The sequence below is a fragment of the Onychomys torridus genome, chromosome 14, assembly GCF_903995425.1.
Source record: "Onychomys torridus chromosome 14, mOncTor1.1, whole genome shotgun sequence".
Taxonomy (NCBI): Eukaryota; Metazoa; Chordata; class Mammalia; order Rodentia; family Cricetidae; genus Onychomys; species Onychomys torridus.
The window spans coordinates 59,861,768-59,874,072 of NC_050456.1; the positions used below are offsets into that span (position 1 = coordinate 59,861,768).

Genomic DNA, 12,305 nt, shown 5'->3' on the forward strand with positions numbered 1-12,305 from the left:
AAACTCACAGATGCTAGGATGGACTGTACAAGAGCTGGACAAGATTTAGTTTATCAAGACCCTGTCATGGAGAGGGGAGAAAACTCTGAAGATTTGTCTTCATAGTCGATGCGGAAGGGAGAGGCATTCTCCTCAGCTGGTATATGCACTTAGGTGCCTATGCATGTAGAAGAAAGGTCTTGATTACCTCAAGTATGCACTATTAATGGAAATCATGGATTCATTTAAAAAAAAAATGATGGTAAGAGGCAGCCAGTTAGGAAGAGGACAGAAACAGTAGCAATGGTATAGAGAGGGTGGTAGAGAGTGAATATGATGGAAATGCATTGTGCGCACACATGAAACATAAAAATCACGATGAAATCCATTATGTGTATAATTAACACACATTGATAGAAAAAAACTTAGTGAATGTTCATAGGAAGTGCTCTTGTTTAAAAGATGATGAAAAATAAAATTAAGATTTTCATGTAGATACCAAAAGGACATATGTTTGATATTTTACTTACCTTTTTTATTAAGGAAGAAATCAGGCAGATACTATAATAGACTCCAAAGGGACATTATAAAGAACCATAAATATCAGAGATTTATGGATCAGAAACAATGAAATTTATTTGCAAAATGACACAAGCTGGCTTGTGGTAAAGACGTTCTTCCTCCGCCGAGCATTATATTTTATGTTCACAGTCAAATCTTTCCCATCACAATGTAATTTTGTCCAATTTATAGAGTTGAAAAAAAATCTCAAAATCCAAGAAAAGTGTGAATTCAATCCATAATAATATTCTACAAAGAAACCACAAATTCCCCACTGGAGAAATCAAGTACTCAGGCTTGTTAGTGCAGGTTTTTATACACATACAAATTGTAGCTATTAGAGCTGCTTAGGTGCAAGTTATGTTTAAAGTGACTTGTGGTGCTACAAAAGAATTCTGTGCTTCTTGGAGACTCAGGAATGAACTGAACTTTTCCTAAATGAGAAGTTCTTGAGTTTTCCCAGTTTTCTCTGAGGATTCTCTCACCTAAATGAATGTTATCTAATTTTTAGTGCCACTTAACCTTCTTCCATTGAATGCATGGCTGAGAAGGCACCAATCTTTAGCTCTGTGAATACATGGAGGAGATGCAGAGAGTTTAAAAGTATTACAGCTCCCAAGTCATTAGAGATTTCTTATTGGACAGCTGAGAATCTAGTCAGGTTTCCATAGTAGAATATCATGGACCAGGGGACATAGAACCATTGGAAAGTTGTTTCTAACCATTATGGAAGCTGGATTTATAGCACCTAGATGCTAGAAGATATGGTTTCTGGTGAAGACCTGCTTCCTAGTTTAGGAGACAGTATTTCCAGTGAAATAGAGGGTCTCTTTTCACGATAGTCTCATACTTATTTATTCCACATACATATATGATCCAAATATCATCTTTTGGGAATTAAGCATTAGTATTTGAACTTTTGAAGGTGAATATATCTATTAAACATATTTTTAGTAACAATTTTTCTGTATAAATGCCAACAAATGTGGCTTTCAGGTTTTTTTTTTTTTTTAAGTTTTTCTTCCTTTCTGATATTGTTTTAAATTTTGGCCATTTATTGTGTTAAATAGCTTTTCAATATCTTTGTTTTATTGACTATTTAGAACCTCTGATTTGGTAGGCTACCTATAATATCAAGAGAGCTGTCAAGTTCTTGAGATAAAAGAAAACTCATAATATCCAGTATGCTAATTCATAATTCCTACTGTGATTTGTAAATGGAAGTTCTTCATCTTATCATGATCATCATTAGAAATAGGACGAGATAATTCACTGTCACAAATGGGGATTTTATAAATTAGCTCTTGCCTCTGTTAACTGCTGTGCTTCTGACATTGTTGACTGAACACGAACCTAGACATAGCTGGGAAGAAGGAATCTTAACTGAGAAAATTCCTTCACGAGATGGGCCTATAGACCAGTCTGTGGGGTATCATTTTGATTAATAGTTCATATAGGAGGGCCTAGTCCACGGTGGGTGGTGTCAACCCTAGGCAGGAAGTCCTGTATTGTATAAAACTCCAGGCTGAGCAAGCCATGGGGAGGAAGCCATGGGGAGGAAGCCTCTCTTTCAGCTCCTGACTCCAGGTTCCCTCCCTCATTGAGTCCCTGCTTTGACTCCCCTCAATGGTGGACTGTTACCTGGATGTGTAAGATGAAATTAACCCCTCACTCCAAGTTGTTTTCATAATGGTATGTATTCACAGAAATAGAAACCTGATTCAGAAAACTGCTAATTGACTTCGATGTTTCCTGATCAGTTTTTGTTTCCCTACTTATCAGTTTTTATAACCTTTTTAATCCTATACTGTATGTACACATCTGTATTTGTGTGTAAGTATATGCGGGGTGTGTGTGTGTGTGTGTGTGTGTGTGTGTGTGTATTTGTGTGTGTGTGTGTGTGTGTGTGTGTGTGTATGTGTGTATAGTCTAGAGACAGATGTCACATTTTCTCAATTACTCTCCCCCTTATATTTTTGAGACTGAATTTCTCACTGAACCCAGAGCTTACAAATTTGGCTAGGCTGGTCAGCCAGACAATAGTTGTAATCCTACTATTTATACCTTCTCAGTGCTGGAAATATAGGCATTCAACCACACCTTGCTTTTTAAAGTGATCTCTTCATCTGTAGAGATATTTTAAAATTATGAAATTAAGTCCTCTGTCTTTGTTAGGGAAATTGTAGGACATGGGAAGGAAATGCTAGGCTTTAGCACGAGTCTATAAGTGCTGTGCCACCTCTGTCATTTTGAACGTTAGAGGACAGATAGGCCTGATTAAGATGATAGCTGAATAATTATACAGAGAATACAAGTTGTACATGATGGAATTTCTCTTTTCTATTAGAAAACCAATAGTGGATTTTCTGAGTCTGGGAAATTTCACACTCAGGCCTAAGATTTAGAAGAGAGAGAAGTACACCTCTTAGGTTTAGTGGTGGAAACTATTAATGGTTACTGGCATTTAACTATTGGTTAAGGTTGGTGTAAGGAAAAATTCTGAAGGAGTTTTCAATTTTAGATAGTGTTGAACCTTAGCTGTGCCTTCAGTTAAGCTGTATTTGCCTTTGACTTGGTCCATGTGTAACAAGATATATCGAGGAGACTGAAAGTATCAAAAAATACTTTTGGTTTTAAGAGTTATAAATTAGGTTTAACATTTGCTTAGATTCCATCAGAGAGTAGAATCATGCTACAGAAAAAAAAATCCTGCTATTTAGAGTGATAAAGATGTTATTATTCAAGAATATTATAATATGTTGTACAATAGGAGAGACTGGACAACTCTGGAAGAATAAAGGTGTATGGCTACTGAACAGAATAAAAGATCATCTGATGGAAATTTTCTAATAGGAGATACGAGTGGTTGGGATTTCTGATTAAAAGAGAGGTGGAGACTGAAGTGCCAGGGGACATGAGTAACTTCATCACATGTCTGGGGGGGGGAGTCAAGTCTCAAGATCAACTGCAGCTAAACTGACTTGGAAGACAATGTAAAACTAATGAAGCTGTGTCAAAGGATGAGAGGTGTCAAGTCCGAGGACTAGTTGAGAAGAGCTGAGAAGCATGACCAGGTTTGGTAACAGAAAGAAGCCTTGTCATTGCTCAAGGGTAGGTCTCTTTGAAGAGGTGAGGTTTGACCAGAGGTTTGATAGATACAAGAGAGTTAAGCACTGGGATAACAGGGAAGAACACTGTAAGAAGAAGAAAGCAAAGAAACAAAGCTTAAATTTTATTTATTTATTTATTTATTTATTTATTTATTTATTTATTATTTATTTGAGCTGAGGATTGAACCCAGGGCCTTGAGCTTGCTAGGCAAGCGCTCTGCCACTGAGCTAAATCCCCAACCTCCACATAAATTTATTTGACAGAGCAAAGGCAAAGGCAAGAAAGGCAGACATGGTAGACATTATGGCGTACTCACATCACATGTTACTATGTGATATTGATGATAATTTGCTTGAGTGATCAGTCTATATTTGTTATAGTAAAGTAAGTGATGAGGCTATGGTGCTGTTCAGCTTCTGGGGCCTGGCCATAAGCATGCCATGTATTTGAGCCATATTCTGCTGGGATGTTCATTCTTGGAGTCAGTCACAATATTGTTAGAAAACCCAGGCTACATGGAGACCTAACATAGCAAATAACCTGTATGAACTCTGAGGTCTGAATGATAGACACTGTAGATACTTCTAGGCCCTTACTGCCATCATCTTGAAGCTAACACCTATAGTGATATTTTATTTGTATTGAAATGTGATTTTATTTGTATGTCAATAAAGTTGCCTTGAGGTCAGAGCAAGCCAGAGCAGAAGCCGAGCAGTAGTGGGGCACGCCCTTAATCCCAGCCCTTGGGAGGCAGAGCTAGGCGGATCTCTGTGTGTTCAAGGACACAGCCAGCATAGCAGACACACGCCTTTAATTTCAATACCAACCATAGAAGACCTGGAGGTCTGTACAAACAGGCAGTGACGAGGAGGTCATGTGGCTGGGTTACAACCAATGAGGGAGGAGAACAGAAAGTCTTTAAATAGACAGGACGCACAGAAGTAGGTCTCTTGCGGAGAGGAGGAACCGCAGAAGCAGTGAAGGGTAAGGTTTTCTGCTTTGGCTCTGACCTCGTGGTTTTTAACTCTGCAACTGGCTCTGTGTTTCTTATTTAACAAGCAGGATACATCTACAATTGGCGCCCAACGTGGGGCACGAACCCACGACCCTGAGATTAAGAGTCTCATGCTCTACCGACTGAGCTAGCCAGGCTCTCATAGTTATTGATTTAAAAGACTGTTTCTTTTCAATACCCCTACAAGAAAAAGACAGAGAAAGATTTGCTTTCACGGTGCCTACTTACAATAATTCTCAACCGGTTAGAAGATTTCAATGGAGAGTCCTCCCACAGGGAATGTTGAATAGTCCAACCCTGTGCCAATATTTTGTACAACAGCCCTTAGAAGTGATACGTAAAAAATTTCCTAAATCTATAATTTATCATTATATGGATGATATTTTACTAGCTGACTCAAGTGCAGATACTTTAGAAAGAATGTTTGAAGAAGTAAAGAAAATATTGCCTGGCTGGGGATTACAAATTGCTCCTGAAAAGATACAAAGAGGAGATTCTATTAATTATTTAGGATATAAAATAGAGCTACAAAAAATTAGACCTCAAAAGGTACAAATTAGGAGAGATCGCCTACAGACTCTTAATGACTTTCAAAGATTATTTGGGGACATTTCTCATCTACGAACTATTGTTGGGGTAAAAAATGATGAACTGAATAATTTGTTCAAAACCTTAGAAGGTGACAAGGACTTAAATAGTCCAAGAGAATTATCACCTGAAGCTGAGAAAGAATTGGCCTTGGTAGAAAAAAAAGTACATGAAGGACATGTAGATCGTATTGATCCAAAGCTGGATTGCATTTTGGTTATTTTACCTTCTAGGCATTCTCCTACAGGAATATTAATGCAGAGAGAAGATATTATATTAGAATGGATATTTTTACCAAATAAACCAAATAAAAAATTAAAAACTTATGTGGAAAAAATCTCTGACTTAATTTTGAAAGGAAAATTGAGACTTCGTCAATTAGCAGGAATAGACCCAGCAGAAATTGTTGTACCTTTAACTAAAGAGGACATTGAAAAATTATGGGCAGAAAGTGAACCTTGGCAAAGAGCTTGCAGTAATTTTTTGGGAGAAATTAACAGCAAATATCCTAAAAGCAATAGAATTGATCTTATAAAGAGAGCTGATTGGATCTTGCCTCGAATTGTACGTGAAAAACCCATATCTGGAGTTCGGACATTTTATACAGATGCCAACAAGCAAGGAAAGGCAGGTTACAAATCAGAAAATTTAAGTAAAGTGGTTCAAAGTCCTTATAATTCAGTTCAAAAATCAGAATTGTATGCTATTCTGTTGGTATTAATGGATTTTTCAGAACCTCTCAATATAGTTACTGACTCTCAGTATGCTGAAAGAGTGGTATTACATATTGAGACTGCAGAATTTATCCCTGATGCTTCAGAATTAACTTCACTATTTATTCAATTACAAGATACAATCAGGGAAAGGAGTCATCCTTTATATATAACTCACATCCGATCCCATACTGGTCTTGCCAGGCCCTCTAGCACAAGGTAATGATGAGATTGATAAATTATTGATAGGAAATGTGCTGGAGGCCTCAGAATTTCATAAGAAACATCATGTCAATAGTAAAGGTTTAAAAAAGGATTTTTCCATAACCTGGCAACAAGCCAAGGAAATTGTAAAGAAATGTCCTACTTGTTCCTTCTACAATCAGACACCATTACCAGCAGGATGTAACCCAAAGGGTACTCAGAGGAATGAAATCTGGCAGATGGATGTGTTTCACTTTGCAGAATTTGGAAAATTGAAATATGTACACCATACTATTGATACTTATTCAGGATTTCAATGGGCAACTGCTTTGAATTCTGAAAAAGCTGATTCTGTAATCACTCATTTGCTAGAAGTTATGGCCATCATGGGTATACCAGCACAAATTAAAACTGACAATGCTCCAGCATATGTCTCTATTAAAATGAAACAGTTTTTTGCTTATTATAATATAAAGCATATTACAGGTATATCACATAATCCTACAGGCCAAGCAGTTATAGAAAGATCCAACAGAACTCTAAAGGACATGATAAATAAACAAAAAGGGGTAACAAAAACCCCCAGAAATAGACTGCACAATGCTCTATTAACTTTGAATTTTCTCAATGCTAATGAGAAAGGAACAACAGCTGCAGAGAGACATTGGTTAATAGAAAAAACAACAGAATTAAATCAGCCTATATACTTCAAGGATGTGCTGACCTCAGAATGGAAACCAGGGCATGTGTTACGTTGGGGACGAGGTTTTGCTTTTGTTTCTGCAGGAGAAGATAAGCTGTGGGTACCATCAAAACTGATAAAGGTTCGATTTGAACAAGAGAGACCTCTTAATTAGAAGAGGTGATAGTTCATCAACCAACATGACCATCCAGTTTAAACTCACTTATACCATTAATACATGCCTTTTCATTTAATCAGATGTAACTTGCCAAAAGGGGACCTCCCCAAAATTAGTCTTGGGGAAGGGTTTTTGTTTTTGTCTTTTAGGAGAATGAAGGCTAAGGAATCTGAAGAACACTGGACAAATGAGACAACTGGAAAAAAAGGACAAATCATCTGTCCCAGGAAAAAGAGTAAAATGGCCTATTGGTATATCATCTACAAAATTTCATAAATCTTTCTAAATGTTTGTTTCTGCTCTTCTCTAAAAAAATAATACTCTTAGTCTTCTTGTAGTCCCAGTTCAATTAAAGCTCCAAGCTGATTTTGGAGTTGGAGAATGGCTCTCTCCTCCTTTAAACACAAGCATGTTGTTAAAAAGAAAATGAAAACTCCCTGTATCATACCAGAAGAAAGAGCCATCTTCTGACATGGGACAGGAGAAAAACCAAATTAATTAAGGGACTATTCTATTACTAATCTCAATTCTTTGACTCTATTCTGATTCTTTAAACTTTTCTTAAAGTATGAATTTTATATCAGAATTCACAAGATATATATATATATATATATATATATATATATTTTAAACTTTGTTGAGATAATAATGGTCATATGAGTACTAATTAATTTAGAGAAAAGGCTTCGATTAGCTGCCTATACATGTCTTTGTGTTCGAGTCTCTTTTCAGTTTTCTGCAGGAAATCACGGCCAGGCCTAACATCAAATGAAATCTCCAGGAAGAAGATGGGGCCCCACAACGACAATTCCACGTGGAAAATAATATCACTAAGCTGACAAACATCATCTACAGATCAGCTTTGGACTACAAAGTGCTTAGAGCAATTCTGAGATGGCTAGCTGAGATGATCCAGTTTCAAAGACTGCTTGAACAAGGACTTGAGATAAACCCTGAACTTTGGCATTATGGATAACAAAGAATATAGTTATCTTTCCTAGAATTTGTCAATTAACCCAAAATTTTTCTTTTCAGAATAAAGATAACTTCGCCCATACCCAGCAGGAAGCAATTTTAAGAATTCGACGCCCACATTCCCAAAGGGGTGGTGTGGGGTGGGTGGTTTTTTGGTCTTTTTATGGGTATTGGGTCTGGGATAGTTTTCATTGTTTAGGAGGGTTGGTTACAAGTTGTTGTTAAGGGTTAGGTAAAGGGCTAGGCAAAAGGTGCTTGTTAAAAAAAAAAAAAGACAATTACTAGTTTTAAATATTTTACATTCAATTGGATTGTTTTATATTGTATACAAATTATTATTGAGATTGAGATTGTTAGAATATACCATATACGTATTTCTAACCTTGTTCGAGATATTGTATTTATACCATTCATTTAACAATGTAATTGTAATTTGCTAATCCTTGAATGTTAGTATTACCAACTATTAGGATATACAGAAATGAAAATTAGTGGTTAGACATTACAATTGAACTTGTAGTCATATTAGGTGTGTTGTCAAGATCAAACAGATATATTTTAGATAGACAGGTCATCTTCAAACCCTTCAGAGATCTACAGAATATGGCATTTAAAATGTTTTAATAACTTAAGAATTTTTCTTTTTGCTATGACTATGAGACATGACGGCTCCTGGCAGTACCAATCTACTTCAGAGAAAATATGGGCATTGAAGAAACTGCATATGGAACTAACTTTCATTGTTGCAAAAGTCAGCCACTGGACAACGAAGTATCCTTGAATCAACTGCTGACAAACAGGACAGACAGAACATGAAACCAAGGACTACCAATTCTTGCCAAAACAAGTGTGGTTGTGGCTTTAACAAAAGGCATCTTCTGAAGCCAGGACAATATGGCACTATCCCTGAAGTGAGTGACCTTTACAATCTGTAAAAGGTACCGTGCCCTTTTCTTCGAAGGCAGCTGAACAGGGAGTGGGCCAATGGCTTCTTATATGCAATGGAACAGCAGATGAAACAGTTATTCTTGAGGAATAACTAAGCTCACCTCTCTCAATAGTAGACTGGCGTTTAATAGAGAGATGTGGAGAAGAACAGGATGCCAAGATGAAGCCACATATACACAGCCAAGAAAAATGGACAGCTGAATTGAAAAGACATCAATAATTTCCAGAATTTAAAATCCTGAATCATGACATGACACTAATGGAATTCAGGTGTTTCTGGTACATGGACTGCTCTCACCAAATGTGAGGTCAAACTGTTGACCTTGTATACATCTTAGTTCACAAAAGAGTCTGTCAGATACGCTAAGCCTGTAGGCTGAAGATGATGCCCCAACACTGTGGAGAAACCTCAGGTGACTGTCCAGGCAGCTGGCTGTTTCTGTCAACTCACATTTTTTTTTTTTGGAAGCTGCTTGCATGCACTTCTTGTTTTTATTTTTTATTAGGTAGTATTATTTCCTTCTTGGGTCTCTGAGGGAGTTGAAGATCAGTTAGTTATAGTTATAATTATCTTTGTTAAAGATTTCAGAAAAACTCACTAAGAGCTGTAAGTGTATAAATTTGAAAGACGTTATAAGACAGTTCCGTTAGCTATATAAGTTAGGATAAAAAGTGAATCAGGTACATTCTGGACTTACCAAAATAGGATAGATAATGGAATTATTTTCTCTGAATTTGTCAATTACAAATGGACTAGACATTGTTTAGGTATTTATTGTTTGTATATATGGTATATATAGTTATTGTACTTTTGTATATAGTTTTTCTTATATTAGTTATAACTTTTTCCTTTTTTTCTTTTTATTAAAATAGAAAAGGGGAAATATAGTGATATTTTATTTGTATTGAAATGTGATTTTATTTGTATGTCAATAAAGTTGCCTTGAGGTCAGAGCAAGCCAGAGCAGAAGCCGAGCAGTAGTGGGGCACGCCCTTAATCCCAGCCCTTGGGAGGCAGAGCTAGGCGGATCTCTGTGTGTTCAAGGACACAGCCAGCATAGCAGACACACGCCTTTAATTTCAATACCAACCATAGAAGACCTGGAGGTCTGTACAAACAGGCAGTGACGAGGAGGTCATGTGGCTGGGTTACAACCAATGAGGGAGGAGAACAGAAAGTCTTTAAATAGACAGGATGCACAGAAGTAGGTCTCTTGCGGAGAGGAGGAACCGCAGAAGCAGTGAAGGGTAAGGTTTTCTGCTTTGGCTCTGACCTCGTGGTTTTTAACTCTGCAACTGGCTCTGTGTTTCTTATTTAACAAGCAGGATACATCTACAAACACCTTTCTTTATTTCTTAGGTAATCTTAAACATTGCAAAGCAGGTCTCTTTTTGCTGTGCTCTGTTTTTGACTTCAGATTCTGCGAGCATATGAACATTTGTGTATGCTCAAATCATTAAGAATTAGGGTGTTTCATTATGTAACAATAGTACCTGGGGCATCTAGAATGGCTAAAATTGATTGCATGTAGAAAGAGAAAATGGAAATGAGCTCAGAATGATGTTGATAAAAGGGTAAAACATATCAGGCATTATAGGTTGAGGTAGGACTATTGCTATAAGCAAAAAGAATAAGCATATGCATGCAAGAATAACTACCAATTATTTGGAAGAAAGTACTCTCAGAGGAGAATAATCAGTGTGACTGTAATTAATTAGATGTTTTAATACTTATTTTCTTATATGTAAAATACGGTTACAGGAACTAAGAACTACAATATTTAGACTAGTTGCTCAACATTTATCAGGTTTTTTTTTCTGTTTCTACTCACTCTTTGTATTTGAATGCCTGTCCCTCACCAAGGCACTGAATTGAATACTTCTCTATTTAAATCCTGTAGATCTAGTAGCAAAAGAGACAATGGTTTATCGCAGTTCTGTATAAAGACAGGTAACATAAGAGCCAACCTTGTTGGTGGAGATGTAGGTGAGCCAGCCCCGAAGTTATAAGTGTGGTAGAGCTGTCCCTACTACTCATCTGTCATGCAGTGGTGTGGAAAGATGGAGAGACACCCCCCTTACTCCTTGCCCCTCACCACCTGTAACAGATGAGAACTGACCCTCCCATACCAGTTACAACACTCAGGAAAGCAAGCCCTCCCCCTCGTCTGGGCAGCCTAGCAGAGCTGCCTTTGGTCAGAGGTGAGGGTGTCACCAGCTGCAGCACTCAAGAGAGTGGCCCTTGTACCTTGCCTGGGCAACACAATACAGTTGGGCCCTGATGATGGTGTAAGGGTTATAAAGCTGACCTTGAGGGTGCGAAAGCAGGAGAACTGGCCCCATTCCTCGCTCATTGCTGCAAGAGGTTAAATAGCTGCGTCAACACTGGAGAGCTCACAATGGTGGTGAGGACAGGGAAAAACTGGTGGGAGGACCAACCTTGCAGCTGCCAAGGCCCAGGACCAGCACTGTGACTTGCCTTGCCCCAGCATCCACTCCGTTTATGACCTGCTGGAGCATGTGAAGGGACCTGACCCACAGATCCAAAGCTAAAGGATCTCCACAACACAGGGCAACAACTGGGATATCCTAAAAGAGTCCCAGTGAGGGCCCAGCATTGACAGTGTAGGAGAAACCAGAGGCCTCAAACCAGACCAATTGCTCTTTGCAATGAACACTTGAAAGTAAAGATATATGGACAAAGGGATTTGCTGTGTGACTCACTGTGTCACACTGCAGCTTCCATGATGATATTCTTAATCCCCCCTTTTGAACTTTTCCCTTAAAATTTGTTTTATTTAATTATTTTTTTTGTGGAGTGCAGGGGCAGAGGGTGGTTGTGAAGGGATAGGAAAAGGAATGGGACCGAGATACATGATGCAAAAGACACAGAATAAATAAAAAAGACAGGCAACATAATGCTCATTGGATACAATTACATAAAATTTAACCTGACTCCATATTGTTATTAGCTTTATGATCTAGAACAAGTTACTTAAATTTTCTAGACCTTATTTTCTTACTTAATATGAAAGTTGAAATCTCTTTATGAATTTCTTTTATATTTAAGTATGCTAATATATAAAGTAATTAGCTCATACTTGATATTCAATGCTTATGAACAATTTGCCAATAGTTGAAGCAAGGAATGCCTTAGGAAGATTAATTTCTCCTACTGAAAATGAGTTAAAGGACATACTACCCATTTAGGAAGCAATCTCTTTATTGAAAGATTTTAATTCTAAATTTCACCTTTTTACATTTAACTCATTAGATTTCCAGTTCTTTTGATCTATAATTATATAAACCTATTCCCTATTTTCATCCTGACTATGAAATTCTATCAGAATT

General features: G+C 37.4%; 1 non-coding gene across 1 annotated transcript; it reads right to left on the reverse strand.

Moving 5' to 3' along the window:
- Window positions 1-4,730: 4,730 nt before the first annotated feature.
- On the reverse strand, window positions 4,731-4,803 carry Trnak-cuu. Its single transcript has one exon. It is a non-coding gene; the product is annotated as a tRNA-Lys (tRNA).
- Window positions 4,804-12,305: the final 7,502 nt, after the last annotated feature.